This window comes from Squalius cephalus, assembly GCF_949319135.1.
Source record: "Squalius cephalus genome assembly, chromosome: 20".
Classification (NCBI taxonomy): domain Eukaryota; kingdom Metazoa; phylum Chordata; class Actinopteri; order Cypriniformes; family Leuciscidae; genus Squalius; species Squalius cephalus.
The window spans coordinates 15,514,764-15,533,930 of record NC_137141.1 but is presented as its reverse complement, the minus strand read 5'-3'; the positions used below and the strand labels follow the sequence as shown (position 1 = coordinate 15,533,930).

General features: G+C 41.2%; 1 protein-coding gene across 3 annotated transcripts in view; it reads right to left on the bottom strand.

The window, feature by feature from the left end:
- The window catches only part of foxn3 (forkhead box N3), a 100,150-nt gene extending 81,299 nt beyond the window's left edge, over window positions 1-18,851 (bottom strand). The window contains exons 1-2 of one of the 3 annotated variants that reach the window (XM_079853401.1): window positions 18,783-18,851; window positions 16,888-17,291 (exon numbers count right to left, since the gene is read on the bottom strand). The gene's annotated coding sequence lies outside the window, so the exon portion shown is untranslated. Of the gene's footprint in view, window positions 1-5,849; window positions 7,028-15,094; window positions 15,179-16,887; window positions 17,292-18,782 lie in introns of those variants that run through there. The other 2 variants (XM_079853404.1, XM_079853403.1) reach the window with 2 other exon arrangements.
- Between the last annotated feature and the right edge of the window lie 316 nt (window positions 18,852-19,167).

Here is a 19,167-nt window from a genome sequence, read left to right as displayed (position 1 = left end):
GAAGTGATGTATCGATGTTCCCTTGTTCCCTATGCCATTAACAGTGCCCTTTAAACTGAACATGTACGCTCCTTTCGGATTGAAAGCTTCCTTATCAGGGCAGAATATCCTGTGAAGGGCACTTACAGTCGAATTGAGCGATAAGAGATACAAACAAAATGGGCAGAGTGTGTGTGTGTGTGTGTGTGGGGGGGGGGGGTGTTGGGGGTGAGAGGAACGGGATTGAGAACCACTGTATTAACCACAAACACATTATAATTGTGATAAATACAAATAACTACATCTTTCAATCATAGTTGAGCACTTTTGAGTGACTCCTTCTGAGCTCTCTTTGCATTTTTATATGCTCATTAAGACGTATTTAGTATATTTACTGAGCCATTTACCCCATGGTGTCATTAGCATAAATACAAATACTAATCATGGTGAGCACTTTCCATTGACTTCTATAGGTTTTATACTGAGCTAATAATGTTTTCTATCCTGTAAACCCAAACCTAACTCTCACATAAACCTTTTTGCATTTTTAGATTTTCATTTTAGATATATTTAGTATATTTTCGGGCCATTTTCCTCATGGGGCCATCGGCTGGCTCACACAATGTTGTCAAAACCTAGTCCTAGCCTCAGACGTCACGCCTACGGACCGTTGGCTGAACATCTGACGTATATTACACACTTAACTGGATTTTCAGAGTCATCATCTGATTCTAAAAATTCTACAGGATGGCTGGGAGATGCGTGTGTCGTGTTCATCTGGAAACAAAGTCGTTGTGACGCCAAACCTCCTTCGTGGAACAAGAAAGCCGTCGTGTTTACAACTGTGACAATGAGTGCTTACCAGTGTCAACTAAACATTGGATGTAGCCATGTGAAATTCACAGCTACATTGTTGCAGTAAACTTGCACAACATTCTTGAATGAATAATTTGTTGGATGCATGCCGGTCTGTTATCGTAAGAACATCGACTTAACGTTTTCACGCCCCTAAACATGACGCGGATCAAAACAAACTGTGATTGGTTGCATTGCATTACAGTTAAACGTCCTCTTGGGTGGTCCTTGGCTAAAGAAAGCTGCGATGGAGTTCAGACCATCAGTCTGGCTACGCGAGACTAGTCAAAACCTGAGCTGCACATTCACACAAGCACCCACCTCCAGCTGAAAACGTCTCCGAGGTCAACTGTGGTCACAGAGATAAGCTATCATTCATCATTGTGGCAGGCGGTGCTCTTGAATTAAGCTCATGGTATAGCTATAACCAGAGGAAGAGGTTCCATATCAGAGCTAAACAAAGCTGTCTCAGTGATAGCGGGTCAGCGGGAGCATGTGAGAGAGATTCTTAAGCTCTCTTGCTCATTTGACCTGCTTTCCTTTCAAACATGATGACTTCACATTCATTCAAGTTTCATATAAAACAATATCTATGCTGTAAAGCAGCCTTGGCAAAGGGGTCATTTTAAGTGTTTATATGCTTGCCTACATTTCAGTGCTTGTAAAGTGCATGAAATGTCTTCACAAATACAGTGAAAATATGTGAAAAGTGAGATTACAATATATATAATGAATAATGACTGGAATGCACTAAGAATCTCTTGTTTTTCTCCCCAGATCCAAATGCGCAGTGTATGTTGTATTTTTTCATAGTGTTACAGCAGAATACAAAGGGGAAAAAAAGAAAAAAATCAGCAGGAAAATAATGCAGTGACTAAAAAGAGCTCTTGCCATATACACTCACCTAAAGGATTATTAGGAACACCTGTTCAATTTCTCATTAATGCAATTATCTAATCAACCAATCACATGGCAGTTGCTTCAATGCATTTAGGAGTGTGGTCCTGGTCAAGACAATCTCCTGAACTCCAAACTGAATGTCAGAATGGGAAAGAAAGGTGATTTAAGCAATTTTGAGCATGGCATGGTTGTTGGTGCCAGACGGGCCGGTCTGAGTATTTCACAATCTGCTCAGTTACTGGGATTTTCACGCACAACCATTTCTAGGGTTTACAAAGAATGGTGTGAAAAGGGAAAAACATCCAGTATGCGGCAGTCCTGTGGGCGAAAATGCCTTGTTGATGCTAGAGGTCAGAGGAGAATGGGCCGACTGATTCAAGCTGATAGAAGAGCAACTTTGACTGAAATAACCAGTACAACCGAGGTATGCAGCAAAGCATTTGTGAAGCCACAACACGCACAACCTTGAGGCGGATGGGCTACAACAGCAGAAGACCCCACCGGGTACCACTCATCTCCACTACAAATAGGAAAAAGAGTCTACAATTTGCACGAGCTCACCAAAATTGGACAGTTGAAGACTGGAAAAATGTTGCCTGGTCTGATGAGTCTCGATTTCTGTTGAGACATTCAGATGGTAGAGTCAGAATTTGGCGTAAACAGAATGAGAACATGGATCCATCATGCCTTGTTACCACTGTGCAGGCTGATGGTGGTGGTGTAATGGTGTGTGGGATGTTTTCTTGGCACACTTTAGGCCCCTTAGTGCCAATTGGGCATCGTTTAAATGACCACCATGTACCCATCCTCTGATGGCTACTTCCAGCAGGATAATGCACCATGTCACAAAGCTCGAATCATTTCAAATTGGTTTCTTGAACATGACAATGAGTTCACTGTACTAAAATGGCCCCCACAGTCACCAGATCTCAACCCAATAGAGCATCTTTTGGATGTGGTGGAACGGGAGCTTCGTGCCCTGGATGTGCATCCCACAAATCTCCATCAACTGCAAGATGCTATCCTATCAATATGGGCCAACATTTCTAAAGAATGCTTTCAGCACCTTGTTGAATCAATGCCACGCAGAATTAAGGCAGTTCTGAAGGCGAAAGGGGGTCAAACACAGTATTAGTAAGGTGTTCCTAATAATCCTTTAGGTGAGTGTATTTTCTTGTTATTCTGTCACATAGCTTTACCAAGCAGTATAAAATACCAAGCTTTATGTTATTCTCCTGGTCTGACAATAGAACATTATACAGCTCTTTCAGTCAAACTGACGGATAAGGATTATAAGTGCAACCTTATGATTTGAAATGATTTGTTTCAGTGTTTTTCAGTGGAACTTCCCCAAATTGGAAGTGTCTCCCATAATCTAAATCGCAGTAGGCTCGTTAGAAAAAAGGTGGATACATATCTATTGACAAAGAAACACTGCGGATGTAGCCTAGTATTTGGAATGTATTCATACTACACCCATGTCAAAAAAAAAAAATAAAACTGTGAAGAATAGTACACAAATTTGGTAGTTTTTAGTAGTAGCTAGTTATTGTTAGCTCACTGGAAATGTTATAGGGTGAGACTTGATTTTATCCATCAGGACTGTCTGGATAACAATGAGAGTAGTACTTAAACAAAAATATTTAAGTTTGTCAGAGGTGGAGAAAGTACTATTTGATTAAAAAACAGTAAAAACTGATATTGTGAAACAGTAATAATATTTAACAACTGTTTTCTATTTTAATTTTTTTTTTTTTTAAATGTAATTCATTCTTGTAATGGCAAAACTGAATTTGTAAGACTTTAGATTAGGGTCCAATTATCACTATTAACTAACTATTAACTATGACTTGTGCCTCAATAAACTCCTAATTACTATTTATTAATAGTTAGTAAGGTAGTTAAGTTTAGGTATTGGGTAAGATTAAGGGATGTAGAATATAGTCATGCAGAATAAGGCATAAACATGTGCATTATAATTACTAATAAACTGCCAATATCTTAGTATACTTAGGATGTAACTAGTTATTAGTGAGAACTGGACCCTAAACAAAAGTGTTAGCCTGAATTTTTAGCAGCCATTACTCCAGTCTTCATTTAAAATTATCTTTACTGTCACTTTTGATCAATGCGTCCTTGCTAAAAGTATATATTTCTTTCTTTTTTTAAATTACTGACCCCAATATGTAGAAAGAGAGTAAATGTATACATGAATAGAGAGAGTAAATAAATAAAAGACAGAAAATAAATCTATGGGAGGTTATCAAGAATAAGTGTATATATATTTGTGTGTGAGTGTGTGTAAAAGCATTACTGCGTGTGCATTGATGGCTGATCTTAGCATGACTCTGTTCATCTGTAAAGGATACAGCCCTTAATGAGGTGAGTAAAACAGCTGCTCTCTACAACACTAAATTTAGGCAGTCAAAATCACACACGCATAAACAGGCGCACACACAAACCCTCACATGCTTGCAGTGCTGGCACAGCATAATTAAAATATTATTCATTGCATTTGATTTGCAGTTAAGGTTAAATGGTTGCAAATTATTTATTCCTCAATTAAACAGCACATGTGCAAAGGTGAACACCATTAAATTGTAAATACTTGTGTCAACAGTTTTTTTTTTTTCATAGTGTGGCATTATTAAATGGAAATTGTGCCCGTGGCGGAAACTAAAATTTGATCCAGGTGAAAATACAAATGAACCCAGCTGTCATTTGCCAAACACAGGCATTTCATGAATGCAAGAATTATGGAAAACAGCTGCTATGTAGTGAACAGATAATCCATGATACTGATAATTTAATGCTCAACTCAAACAAGCAGAACATGTTAATCTTATCTGTGTTTTAGGATTTCTTCAGACTAAGAGACACATTCTGCCTTTACAGATCTGTTTTTCAATAAAACTTAAATAAATGGACAACTGATAAATTGGTTAACTGATTCTCCATATTTTCTTATGAAAAAACCCTTCTTAAAAGGTTCATGTAGAGGCAGAAAGAGTGTGACCCACAACAGGGATCGACTGAGTTTATTTGCACAGCCCAATGTATGGTTGAACAATTAACTATAAAAAATAATAATTGCACAAATTTACCTTAATACAGGCCTACTGTGATGTCTGCTGTGCTAAAGGCAGTACTCCAGTTCCCAGCCGCCAATGCGGAACAACATGCTAAAATATTCTGACAGTGTCACAACAGCACTTCTGAATCTACAGCTTCATTAATGAAATCATCCAGGGACTGAAACCATTCAAATGAATCAGAATCATTAAAATCCTTACTTATCACCCAATAATTTAGAGTAAATCTCTACCTTTAAATGATGAATGTCTCCATTATTTTGATTTGCGAATAAGAGAAGAAAAATTTGAAAGAAGAAAGTTGATGTACACCATTGTTTAAAAGTAGAAATTCAACTTAGCCATCACAGGAATAATTCACATTTGAAAATCTATTAGAATCGTATTAGAATATTACTAATAATATTTGACAGTATTACATTTTTACTGTATTTTTGATCCAATAAATGCAGCCTCGGTGAGCGTAGGAGACTTCTTTCAGAAACTTTTAAAGACTTCTTCTGTGTCCTGAATCTAGCAGAGACCTAAATCTGCAGAGAGCAAGAATCCATCTCTAACCTGGGCAGGATACAGACAGATTTAATCAAAATATATAACCTGTTCTTCTCAGTCTCTCTCTGCCTCACTCATACACATCAGCAGGAGCCAGAGTTTGATCAGTAGCAGGCGCACACTTCCTTAAAGGCAGCCTAATCTGAGCGAGTCAGGTGTTTGTACCTTCTGCCAAAGCTTTGGTGAAAAAGTGGAGCCGCATAATCTGACAATGCTCCTCTGACACAGTTGCCTAGCAACGGCGAAGCTTGGGGTCTCAAGCTGATGGTTGAGGGCCGGCGCAAGGCAGGATTTATCATCTCTGACGACTTTTATTTGATCTAGACAGATTAACGGGCCCTGCGAGGAGCGGAGGACACACAGGCGTATAAAACCCCCCTCCATAAATACATATTCCAGCATAAACAGCAGGCATGGATAACAGATGTAGAATTTGTCGCTGGCAAGAGAAGACAGGGAAACTAGTGTTACCTTTTCTAAGATCTCTCTTCTTTCTTTCCTTGCTCCGCAGGCTAAAAGTGATCTTGAGACCTTATACGTCGGCAGTCGCCTTTGCTGCCAAGTGTGGCTGATTTTGAGGAGATGAGAGTTCTGGTCTTGGCGTGGTGTGATGAGCTGTTGGGAGACTAATTGTGGAGTGTAATCTGCTCTGATTAGCGGGAGAGGAGCAGGCAGGTGTGAGCACACACACACACGCACGCATCGGCTCGGCCCGACGCAGCTGCAGCCTGGCTGCGTGCCAGAAAAACAAAAAGGCAAAAAGGCATGAGGCCGAGGCCACGATAACACGCATGCAAACACACAGTCTCCGTCGCTATCCTCTGCCAATTAACCACCAACACACCTATCACACTTAACTGCCTGCCATATGTTTACATCCAGATGAGTTTTCATCTCAGTAACCTTCCCAGGAGCGCAATTCACATGCAATTCTAAAGCGCCAGTGACAAACTATTTAGAGGTATGCACGGGACGCAGGCAGAGCATACATCTTGTTTAGATTTCTGTAGCGTTGTCCTGGACTAGGAAAGGCACAGGAAAACACATGCTGTGCTTGAGTCAGCAGGATCCGGGGCTGGCGCATTAAGTTATCACGCCTCGCTATCCCTACCCACAGCTGACACAGGCAATTACAGCTGAGGTTAATATCACACAGCCACGGACCAAAAAAATTGCATATCTCCCTAGCCCATCGCTCCGAATATGGAACACCGGGTCCTCACTGAATTAGTGCTGGGGCAGCACACGCGACGCCTGGGAGAACATTCTGCGGTCGGTCCTTGCCGTAACCTTGAGGCATAACCGCTTGGTTCTATGGCAGGGTCGGAAATTAAAGGGGGGCTTGGAGCAAAAATTACACCAAAATGGGCAAAATTTGCCCCCAAATTTAAGATGAGGGGGCAAAGAATGACCCCGCCCATGTACACTGTAAACAAAATCACGGCTGTCGCAATGAATGAATGAGAAGTGTTGATTGTGGCATTACATTTAGAAGTTACATCAGATTTCCATTTATGCTTTTTTTGCAGCGTTGAGCATTGTAACCAACAACATGTTTTTCTGCCTATGAATGCAATAGCAAATCAAAGGCATTTAGATTAGTCAAAGGTGAAAACTGCAGAGTTCACGCTAAACTGAAGTCATTGACCGCTTCAGTGATGGGGAACATTCTTCGCTTACTTTCTTTATATAATTTATTCCAAGTTTGAACAAACATTTTGTTTTTCATGCTACTGAAACAAACAATGTAAAGTCTTGATTTTCTAATCCGTAAAAAGCAATAAACTAATTAAAAAAACGTTTCTTAGCATGTTCTGCTTGTGTAGCCAGAACATGACATGCAGTTTCCACACACAAATACTGTTTTTGTTGTATTATACTTACTGACAATATTATAATATCAAGACCAATAATCGAAATTTACAATAATAATTGTTGTCATAATATTGCAGCCCTTCCCTTTATGTAGGCTATTTACAGTATGCAATTGTTGTGTAAATACCGTCTGTAAAATTAAACATAAATGAAGCTTGTTTCACCGCTACAGTGTAAAAATGTCTTTTGTTGATGTCTTTTGCAGATAGCATTCTGACTGACTGAAGTAATTTGTTAAATTTAAGCATTATACATAAAAGTTAACACAGATACATTAATAAGGTTATATTATTATAGTATAATTATATAATTATAATTATAATTATAAAACCAGCCCTTACAAAGGTAAAAATTGCCCCTGGAATTCAGTTCCAAGAGGACAAAAATTGCCCCTTAATGGAAAAGTTCATTTCTGTTCTATGCACAATCACTAAACCAAGAGTTTTAACCTGCTAGAGCAAGGTGAAGTCTATAAACCAAAAGGAGACATGGTGGCGATGTTTAATGCTCTCCGGTTCACTTAATCTATGTGTCAGACGACAATTTATACATGTCATTCCATTACCACACTATAAACTGTCCCCAGTGAAACTCTGCCCTGCTAATCAGCTCCCTCACAAACAGAATTAGATTTCCAATTGAATTGGTTTCGGCCTGGAAAAATATGACGAACCGCCAGGACAATGCAGCCCGATGGCCGTGGAAGGGCGGGTTTTTTCTGATAATCGAGTTAAAACAAAACATAGCACGAGGGAGTGCTTTCACGTAGCGCTCTGGCACGGAAAGCGTTTGCAGAGAGGGGAACAAATCTACTTTCCAAACAGACCATGACTGGCTAGAGGTCCATATCTTTATTTTCCCTTTGGCGTGTGTTGTCGAGGCATCTGAAGACCTGTGGCTCTTTCACTTATCTTCTGCAAACACTGGTGGAGGCTGACTGTCACAAGCCCAAAGTTTGTTCTTGTTGATAATGTCATGGCAACAAAGAGAACGGGAAACTGCACTCCAGCAGGGATGGTGGCAAACACGCTAAAAGCACACTAAAAAGCAGGAACAAATTCAGAGACATTTTTGCGTTGCTACCAAAAACATGAGAATGAGAAGTGATCTGGAAGACAATGACCATTTTACAATAAATTGTGACTTCAGACTGAGTGAAAGAAAATGTGGAGTGATCAAATTATTTTATAATGACATAATGTACTAGACTAACAGGTCCAATCGTTTTATAAAGAACTACTGCAAGTTGTTAAAAAACGTTTTCCTTTGGTCATGTATCATCTCATTGAAGAAGACTGTTACTATAGTACTGATTTTTAATGCTCCTCGAAGCATTTAATTCCGGCATTAGCACGGATAAACCACAAATTCAAGCTGACAAATCATCTGTATGCAAGATGAAGCACATTTCTTCAAGATCTGCAGAAGAGATTGTGAGAGAAAAGCTGTCTAGGGTCATTAGTAGGGTTTCAAAGTCACTCTGCCCTCTGACAGAGAGTGTTTGACAGGTGCTGCCGAGGCAAAGCTTGCCGCAGGAGAGAGAAATGATACCGTCCTGATTAGATCGTCCACCTTAGGGAAGGTGCTGATGCACAGAAATTCTAAAAGAGAAGAAGAGGAGGGCAAGGAGGAGGAGGGGGAGGTGGAGAAAAACTGGAAGTGCAAAATAGAAGAGCTATCAAATGTGCAATGTTTATTTTCTCACGTCACACTGTCCCTCCTTTGGTGTGGTCTGGTGCGTTACCCCCAGCGAAAACGTCTCATTGCGATGTGTCAGTCAGACCCCAATCCTCACGCCGTTCGCAAACTGTCAGACTCCAAGCCTGTGCTACTACCACGTCAATATTTTGAATGGCTCCCAGAGCACCCTAAGCCCTCTCTCAAAATCAAAATTCCTTTTAAAATCAGTTACTAGATGTGAACTTGGTCCACTTCCATGCCAGACAAAACTGTCAGACTCAGTGCCAGCCAGTTACTGCGAAAAAAAAAAAAATAGATGTTTGAGAAAATAAACTACTCTTGCAAAATCCACCAAACTGAAATTCGCACTTGTTAACCGGGAATGGCTCCCAGAGCACTCCAAGCCCTCTACCAATCAAGAACCGATCCTCATCTGGCATTTCATTAAATTCAAACAAGCATTACAATGCATTGGCTCGCACGAAAGCGGAGTAATTCGAGGGGTTAGGCTCATCAGTGCTGGCCTCTTCTCTAAAGTCATTAATGAGGGCTCAGGCCAGGCTCAGGGCTTTCCACGAGTCACTAACACTTCTACAACCCCTCTTCATCTGATGAGCTTGTTCATAAAGCCTGAGGAGCTGGGATGCCTCTTTAGAAACGGTCCCCTTTTACCGGCTAAATGAACAGTTATTGAGTGAAAACAGGTCAAGTGGACTGGGGGCACACTGCTAAGTAAAGCTAAAGAGAAAAGTGTTATAGCGGGGGAAAATAGACAGAAGCAGAGTGTGTAAGCGTGAAAGCAGAGGAGGGCTGTTGCTCGGCATCTATGGGAAGTGGTGGAGGCTATGAACGAGGTGATTTGCACATTAAAAGCAGCAAATGTAGCACAGCTTTAAGGGAGCCACCAGCAAAGAATTTGCACTCTCTAAATAAATAAAGTTGACAAAAAAACCCTCAACGTTCGGCGTGATAAAACACATTTGCTTGAGTAGTAAATCGATGCAGAGTCAGTGCCTGGATGTCAACAATGTTTTGAATGTGTTTTGACACTGAGAGGTGACAGTCATTCACTGAAGACACATTCTGCCTTGGGCTTGTGATTAGGCACAGGATATGTGTGTGTGTGTGTGTGTGTGTGTGTGTGTGTGTGTGTGTGTGTGACGAATAGAGAGAATGATACAAACCATAGTGCGCCGAAAATGAAGCTGAGAGCCACCCCGCTGCACAAGAGCCCTGTAAAATACAGTTGTTTATATGCTCGACAGCAGGGCTGTGCCCTCCCTGACAGAACAAAAATGAAAGCAATATCAATGAAATATGACACTGATGATAGACCGGGAGAGGAGATGGAAATGACTTGATTCTCCCGAGTTTTCCGAATGAGATCTGGCCTGTGAGGATGTGTTCAAGCTGAACTCTGAGATGGCTTGCACTTGTCAGGTTTCTCAAACAATCAGGGCATCAGTTCCAGTGGGAGATGTCAGAAATGAGCAGAAAACTCAGCAGGTTTGTAAGAAGCCCACCACGGAAGTGCGGTTCTGTTAATAAACCGCCTCTAAAGGCTACAGCTGGATCCGAAAACCACTTACTCAAACTACATAAAACACTGCAGACTGTTACAATCAGCTGAATTTGACATTTTATCTGAAAGCTGATTCCTACATGACCTGTATGCGTATCTGTGTTTGAGAATGTGTATGTCTCTGTGTCTTTGGGCGAACGGCTATAAGCGGGAATAGACCATGTCCACTGGCTGTGCAGCCAGAGTTCTCAATGCCCTTGATGACTCCAGAACAGAGGACAATAGGATCAGTCTGAACAATGCAAGCCCTGATCCAACACTAGGCCCAGAACCACAGCCCTTCTCCACTATCATCACACAACACACACACACAAAGCCACCAGTGCTTCAATGCAAGGGAAAATGTCTGCTTTCTATTTAAACCACTAATAAATCAAACATCAAGCAAACATCTCAACACGTCCGTTGATTGAACGCAAAACAACTGAAGTCAAAACAACTACATTCTCCCCACAGTAGACTAAGAATGTTGAACGTTTATTTATTTAGCTTGAAGCATGTCAAATGATATATATTTTAAAATTACAGAATATTGTGAATATCAAATATTGTCCAAAATTAAGATGAATAAAATGAAGCGATCACTACATCAGCATTTGAGTTTCTGCATTAAACATTGTGGATTTGCTTTGAAACAATAGCTGTTCTATCAAATCTTTTTTCCTTTTTTTTTTTAATCCGGGCAAAAGAAAACCACCTTTTTTTTATTATTCTACAGAAAATGCAAAAATATCGAGATATTATGGGTGTACACGGTTCGGTACGTACCTCGGTTTTGGGATCACGGTTTGATACGAGTTCGGTACATTTACATGTCCTGCCCTCCCCCCAGATTCCTGATTACTTACAATAAAAAATTAAGGAATTGTTGATTTGTTACTCTAATTGATAGATTAAGTAGTGCTGAGCGGTAAAATGCAACGGCTGTTTTCAAACGTATTGGTTTGATTAACGTGATGTGCTACTCACTGTCATTGTCTTTGCGCGCAAGAGTTAATTAACATGTGGTGACAATGGTGGATGCTCAAAGTTCAACATTACGCTTTTTCAAGAAATCATGGAAAGATCACTGAAAGCGAGGAAGAGAAAAAGAGCCTACTTCACCTTTCCACAAGGAGACAGGGAGTGAAGCAGCACCTGAAGCTTCCCAATTCCAGGACATGCATATTTCATCACTGCACTGTAGTGAGACTTCCACAACACAAATCGGCACAATGCCAAATGATTTTGTCTCATTATAACAGCAGAAACAACTTGAAATACTTTTTATCTAATTATGGTCATACAGATAAGAATAAAACATAATTTGAAACTGTAATCTGTTTTTATGTGTACAAAAAAAAATCATTGTGCTTTGTAAAATAAAGAAAACAAACAGGATGCCGCTTTCTGCCATCCCAGTTTCCTTTCCGTGAAGCTTGTGGAGCACGTCACAAAAATGTATCGAAACTCAGCGTATAGGGTAATTATCACCCTACGTCACACGACGTCACGCAGATTCAACTGCCCATGTCGGGAGCTGAAGACCTATAATTAGCCTATAGGCTACTAGCTAGCTCTTGCGTGCCATCTGAACTCTTGTTTTGAGTTGGTGCATAGATCGGTGCAAAGCTCATTAGATTGCCGCGCACGCCCCCTTATGGATTGGAGTGTGGATCGCCTGCAACTGACTGTATTCGTCGTCTGAGTGTATGCACCAAACCATGATGTCCGTACCCTGACGGACGAATACGTGTACCGTTACACCCCTAAGAGATATATATTTATTATCGACAAAATTTGGAAAGATATCAAGATATCAAATTTTTGGTATTTCACCCAGCCCTAATAAATAAATACATATAATTGTAGAATTGAAGTAGAATTGAAGAGGGAAGACAGAGGGGAACAAAATGAAAAATGAAAAAGTGACAATACAGTCTACTGGATTCAGTCCATCTTGGGTCCCTCCATCAGTAAGTCTTTTATTTATTTATTTATTTTATCATCCAGCAGGCAAAATTGAATGCCACTTAGAAAAATAATACCTCCTTAATATGTCATTAAAAGCCTACACAATTTGAGGCTTCATTCATGTCTGTAGCATAAACAGAGCAGGACGAGATACATGCTTAAGTTTAATACTTAGTTCTAGGGATTTGAACAAACACCTAACATTAATTTTGTCACCCAAGCAATAATAATAGTGAAGTGTAAGCAAACACATTGTTTTGAAAGGATCGCAACATTCCTTAAAGCTCTTAACAATAATGTTCAGCCACAGTGAAGAGCCGCTGTAGTCAGTGAGCACTTTGGGGCACAATCCTTCATCACGCCTGCAGCACAGGCCTTTTGACCCAGGTGTGAACTTGAGTGTCAATACCGCTCTAGAGTATGTTATTATTTGATCGGCAGCGGTCAGCTGGGGATATAATTCCAGTGCATAGGAGAGCCGGTCATGCACTCACACTGGACCTAAGTGGCCAGCCATTTCGGCAGCAGCAATACTTCTCATTTTTCTCTGCTGGAAGCCCAAGTGTTTTCATCATATTTACAGTTATTTTTTCCCTCTTGTGCATCCAGAGAGGCGCCAAAAAAAAGGAGAGACAGTGCAAGAAGGAAACAATGTCTTTTAGACATTGGAAGTGGATAAAGTTAATTTTAGATTAGCACAAGACAAGTATGAGTTTCAAAACATGTCTTTGTAGCTCACCCACTTTCAGCCAGAGCTCAGCAAGCAGTAAACGTGCTTCCCAGAGGTACTGCTGCCAAGGGTCTATCATTCATTAGGCTGCCACCATCATCAAATGCATTCCAGACACTTAATCACTAGGATAGAGATAAAATAAAAAGCTTGAAGGTCACCTGGGGGAAAGAGCGATAGAGGGGAGATAGCATGAGGGGTGAAGATGTATGGCCTCATTTTGATTGAGGACGTGATGCCTTCAGTCACACACGACAGAACACCCGATGAGGAGATGCGTTTTGACTGGAGACCTTTATCACAGACTCCAACGATTTGCCATGCTACACATCACAAGGAAACGACCCTGGAGAATTCAACTGCAAATCGCAAGCGAAAACATTTAATAAGAATATCTGAATCTACCCTCTTCCGTATTCACTTTACGGTCTAGAAGACGAGCGACAGTAGAGCGTTGAGCGAAACTCTGAATCTGAACCATCATGCATATTTCCCATTCTTTCCCGTCAGGTGTTTTTTTGCCTGTCTACTCCTCTGATGTTTTGACATATTTCTCTGCCTCGTCGAGCACTCGTCTCTGATTTGCCGTACTGTTTAATGTTCATGAAGGGCGGCGCAAAACTCAGTCCGTTGACAAGCCACTGGCTGTTGTTACAAGATCTTAGACAGACAAAAAAAGACGAGGTGCACCGCTGAGGAGCCCCACACTCCACTGCCTCAAAATAAAAAGCGCCTTGACCTCCTCGGCAGCCAACTTCACCTCTCAACTGTGACGGACGGACGGCGCCCCGGTCTCGTCCCGCGGCCCAGCATGCTTAAATAATGCCAGCTCTTTGCACGCCCCGGGCCAGCAGCCACCCACCATACTGGGAAACTTCTGATGCTTAATCTCCTGAAATGCAAATGTGCCAAACGAGAGATGGGGGTCTCGAAGGAGAGCTCACCCTGCTGTAAACGGACATGCTCAAACCCTCCTTTAAGACCGGCTCAGACTGCACAGACAACCAAATCAGAACTATAATAGTCACTTTCCGGGCAGGAATTTGTACGGCATTTGAATTTGAAAGGGTCTATGGTGGGGCGTACAATTTTGCTCTAGGATATTGGATCTTTCAAGGGCTTTGTTCGCACGCCATGACGACAATGGCGACGTGCACCAACTGAGGAAAAATTGTCAAGGCAACATGTATCGAATTTCACAAAAGTTCAGAGCAAAGAGATTTCCCTCCCCTCTCCAAACCTCCCGCCGAAGACGAAACAAGCAATCCACGACACATCCTCTTACTTTAAAGAAAACAAGCGGCTGACACATTTCCTGCCAACAGGCCCTTTCCTCAGATAACACAAGTCTCCCGTCAACAGGAAGCCCTTTCACCGGCGGCTCTGCCTCCCTTCGGCACGTCACACAAAACAGCTCCTCAGCCCCAGCCCCCACAGCCTCCCCTCCAACTGTTGAGGAAAACTTGCAGGGGATGCTTGCTAAAATCAGAAGAAATCAGAAAAGAAAGGTACCGGACTTAAAAGTGTGGGCTGTAGCCTCAAGTCCTTCAAATGCTCTTGGTCTGAGAGGCAGCGTTTTAACAGCCTCAACAATACTCCTGAAATCAATTCATGTGCAACCTATGGTATCACCATTACACACAGCCTGCCATTACATCAAACCCCAAAAATAGCTCAGGCCAGACAGACGGACAACATTACAGTCTGTGCAAACCACAGGAAAGGGTGCACACAAAAGCACAAACATGCCCTTTAGGCATGGGTCAATGCTTTAGATTTGTTAAAAGCCTCCAGTTCTTGTGCGCTCACCAGAAGTTTACACGAGTGAGTGCACGAGCGCAGCAACGACGTATAAAGGATTTGAGGAAAGTTAGTAAAAAGCAAAGCAGAACTCACGTTAAGTGCAGAGTGCATTTGAAGAGCGGTGAGAGAAGAAAACCTGAGGCAACCTTCATAAGGCAGGGGCTGTACTGTTTGAGCAGCTGCTAATAGGAGAACTGGCAGAAGAGAGAGAGAGAGGGAGAGAGAGAGAGAAAGAGAGAGAGAGAGAGAAAGAGCAGACGCTTTCTGCAGGCTGCTGTGATGACATGCAGGCTTTTTTCCTTTTTTTAGTAAGGGGGCTTATCTTTGTCTCTATGGTAACTGTGTCTCTGGGTGGTTATTAGAAACCCTGAACTTCCTGTGCATCTGCAGGATCAGCCAATCACGCGCCGTGTTTTCATAGGCGGAGATAGCTCGTGCTATAGGCAGTGAAGAGCGGCCACATGAGGGGGCCATGGAAACAGAGGGTCAGGGAAAACTTACAGCACAGCATGGCGCGACACACCAGCGTAAAACAAAACGAAGCTGTCTTCATTGTACTCTACATATTTATAGAAACATCTAGTGACCAGAATATAGTGAATCCAAGAGCTATTTTTCCCTAGCAAAACAGCATCCATGTCAGAAGCTTTTTCTAAAAGGGACATTGCTATCAAGGTATTTCAGTATTTTTAGGATGAAAATGGAAACTCTTTTGGAAAACACAAACTCAGCATCTCAGATTCCCAGAAAAAACTTGCTATAGCACTGTGGTAAAGAGACTTGCAGACAGACAACCGCAGAAAGCTCAGAGCTCAGCAGAACGGCCAGAGTTACCAGAGTCCAGCTCTAATGACAATAAATCCACAGGATGTGCTGTGTACCAACACATTCATGCGGTTCGTTTTAGCAGTAGACTGTGGATGAGCAGAACTTAATGCTCATGAATGCAAATGAACAGAGAGAATGCAGATTACAGTTGTAAAGCAAAAAAGCTGACATGGAGCATGCATCTAGGACAGGGCTTTCAGCTGCTGTGTCCAAGCGTGCACAGAAAAGACAGCTGAACTGAAGAATTGCAATTTAAAACTATCAGATTACAACGGGAAAGCTTCATTTCCCCAGCTCAGCAAGGGAATAAACCAGAAACCAAAATTGAACCAAAAGTTAAAAAGTAAGAACATGCCTATGTTTAACCTCACAGAAAAGAATGGAAACACACTTTAAGTGTTTATAGGAAGTACACACACACTCTCTCTCTCTCTCTCTCTCAAGCGCTCACTGCATAGTTTCCCAGTAGTCTCTCTGTCTCCTTGGTTTAAGCGGGTGAAATCATTTGGACCAATGTGGCTCCCCTGCGCTGACTTGTTTTCCACCCAGCGAGCACATTCAAACTTCACTCGGTGGCTGCTTTATTTAACACTGCATTTGTTGACAAGTCTCGGAGCAAAGTTCCTCACGTAGAACCCTGGGTGCTGAACTCGAGAACATCAAATACAAATATTAACAACCAGAACAGAGTGCCCTATACCCTGAGGGCGAGATGTTACTTCATCGGCACCAAGAAAAACATCAACCAGTCTACAAGGACAGGAAGGGAACGACCCCCGCGGCACGCTCAGCGAGGGACGGTCTAGACCTCTTCCAGCACCGTTTACAGCTGCAGTGACTTCCATTCCTCAGTGACAGGAGCGTGCCCTCTTTCTTGTCTCTGCTGTCACAATATTTCATCCAGCGTAAGTAGCACATGTCCCACACGTAACTAGACTCACCAGCCCAGATCTCCCAGTTGCGTCTAAATGCACGCGAATGCTCTTGCACACCGGCTGACTCCTGACAAATAGAAAGCCCTGATAGATTACAGCAAGAATGATCAATCAGACACAAACCTTTTAATCCAGATCGTCCCCTGATTGGCTGCCTCCGCATGAGCTCCAGATTTTTAAATCCGACTGGTTAATCCCTCCATTTCTCTCAGATTCAGTATTTCAGCAGTGACCACAGTGGGCTCTAACATTCACTTGGCTTTTTTCTCTCCCTCCCTCTTTCTCTCTCTCTCTTTGCACTCTGTTCTGAGACCGCTCAATGAGCTCTGGAACTAAGGGAGCCTGATGAGGAGGGAAGCATCTCGCTGGGTCCTAGTGTCTCTGGTGTTAACTGAAAGAATGCCATTGTTCCGTGTGTTACCCAGGGCTACACTCTACAGACGGCTGATAAGTCCTCCGCTGTGCCAGATCCACTCTCGGGGTATTTGTAGATGGACAGAGATGGAGAGCTGTTTGATATCCATTACCTGGGGGGAAATGCATTAAATATTTGTAAAATAATTTACAAACTTATCTAATAAAGAACATTTTACAGTGCCAAATAATCATTTTCTTACTCAGTATGTTAATTTTGCTGTATAAATATCTAAACATACATAAAAAATATATTATTTTTTTTAGAGAAATTTAGTAAAATTCAATGAGGGTTATGCTTAAAACAAGAACTAATACTTTTTAATACTTTTTAATTAGTAATAAAGAGACCTCCTTCCAGCATTTTTACAGTTTGTAGTCTTATTCAGCTTTGTCAAAATGAAATGTTTGGTTGAATATTTACACTGCTATTTTTATATACAACTTGTGTGCTACATTCATAGTCTCCTGGAGAAATACAATAACTGAAATTGGTTATTCACTGATAACATATCTGATAAAATGTCAGATTTAAGTGGAAGGTTTGACATCAATGATTCTCACATGTCTTGTGACCAATTGCAATGTAGCAAGTTTAAAAAGTTGCATGGCTTTAGAAGACTTGAAAAATATTGCAGAGTAATATTAACTATTACAGGAGACTTACAGTACGAAGCTGAATGGAAAAGAACAGCCGGAATATTCTGCCTAGCCTCTTATTTAAAAATAAATAAATAAATAGAAGAAGAAATGAGGTTGAGCAGATGAGAATATTTGTTTGAATTACTCCTTTAAGACAGTTGATATCTGACCAAATTGTTTTTCTCAAATTCAGATAAATGACTCAAGTGGGACTAAAGTATGGCATAACAAAATCCCTCCATGACGTCAGCAGCATGAAAGCACACAAATCACAACCATTTATTTGATTTTTTTGCAAATGACGTGAACATTGCAAGCAAACTGATCTTACAAAAGTAGCATCTGTTAAGATCACAACAGATGTCACCTGAAGCCTGAGGAAATAAATACGCTTTTGCATGTATTTCTAACTTTTTAGCATCAAAACGCATACTTTTTAATAACAGATTGGAAACAACCACTAAAAGCCTCATGACATTGAAAAGAATGTGATTTTAAGAGATACTAATATTGTTTTACATTAAAAAAAACATAAAATCCCCAAATCCTTTGCTACCACTCTGAAGTGTTCTCTATTATAAATGTGGCAGCAATGCTAAAACTATTATGTGCACGGACGCTACAGCCAAGGCTATAAATATAAGCAACACATGGAGCGGCAGACTGCAAAACAGGGGGAAATTCGGGCTGCTTATATCTGTCAAGAGCTGCACGAATCAGGCCGCCGGCCATATGATCAGCCTGGGGCTGAGTCCACCTCCTCAGTAGGGAGCTTTGTAACTGTGCTTCTCATTTCTTTTCCCAAAAACAGATTGAGATAGAGATTGGGGAATTTTTGTAAAATACTCTGGATGCTTATGTGAAAAATGCCTCCTGATGATCAGTGTCTCAATTGAAACTTGATAACTGTTATCTAAATAACAGTCGACTAATGTGCTCACAATGTAAACTCAGTGGCTTACCGCAGATCTTGGGGGCCCCCCGTGAACAATGAGACGGGGCCCTGGACACAAGTGGAGATGCCATGCACCACTTTTTTTTTTTCGGACCCGAAACAGCATCTGATGGGGAAAGAAGGTGATGTTAGGCAATTTTGGGCAATTTATACTTTTTTTTTTAAATCCTTTTAAAGGCTGAAATATCTTTTTAGAATTTATGCTGTAAGTATACAAATTCTAAACAGTTTTGTTTTCTAACAGTCTGAATTTCACAAGTGATGATGCAATTCTGGAATGAAGGACGGTTCAAAACACTGTGCAGGTATTTGGTCCACTGTGCTGTGTGCTCACAAATCAATCATTAACATTCAAGAGCATGATACACTGAAATAATTGTGATTTCGGTCAC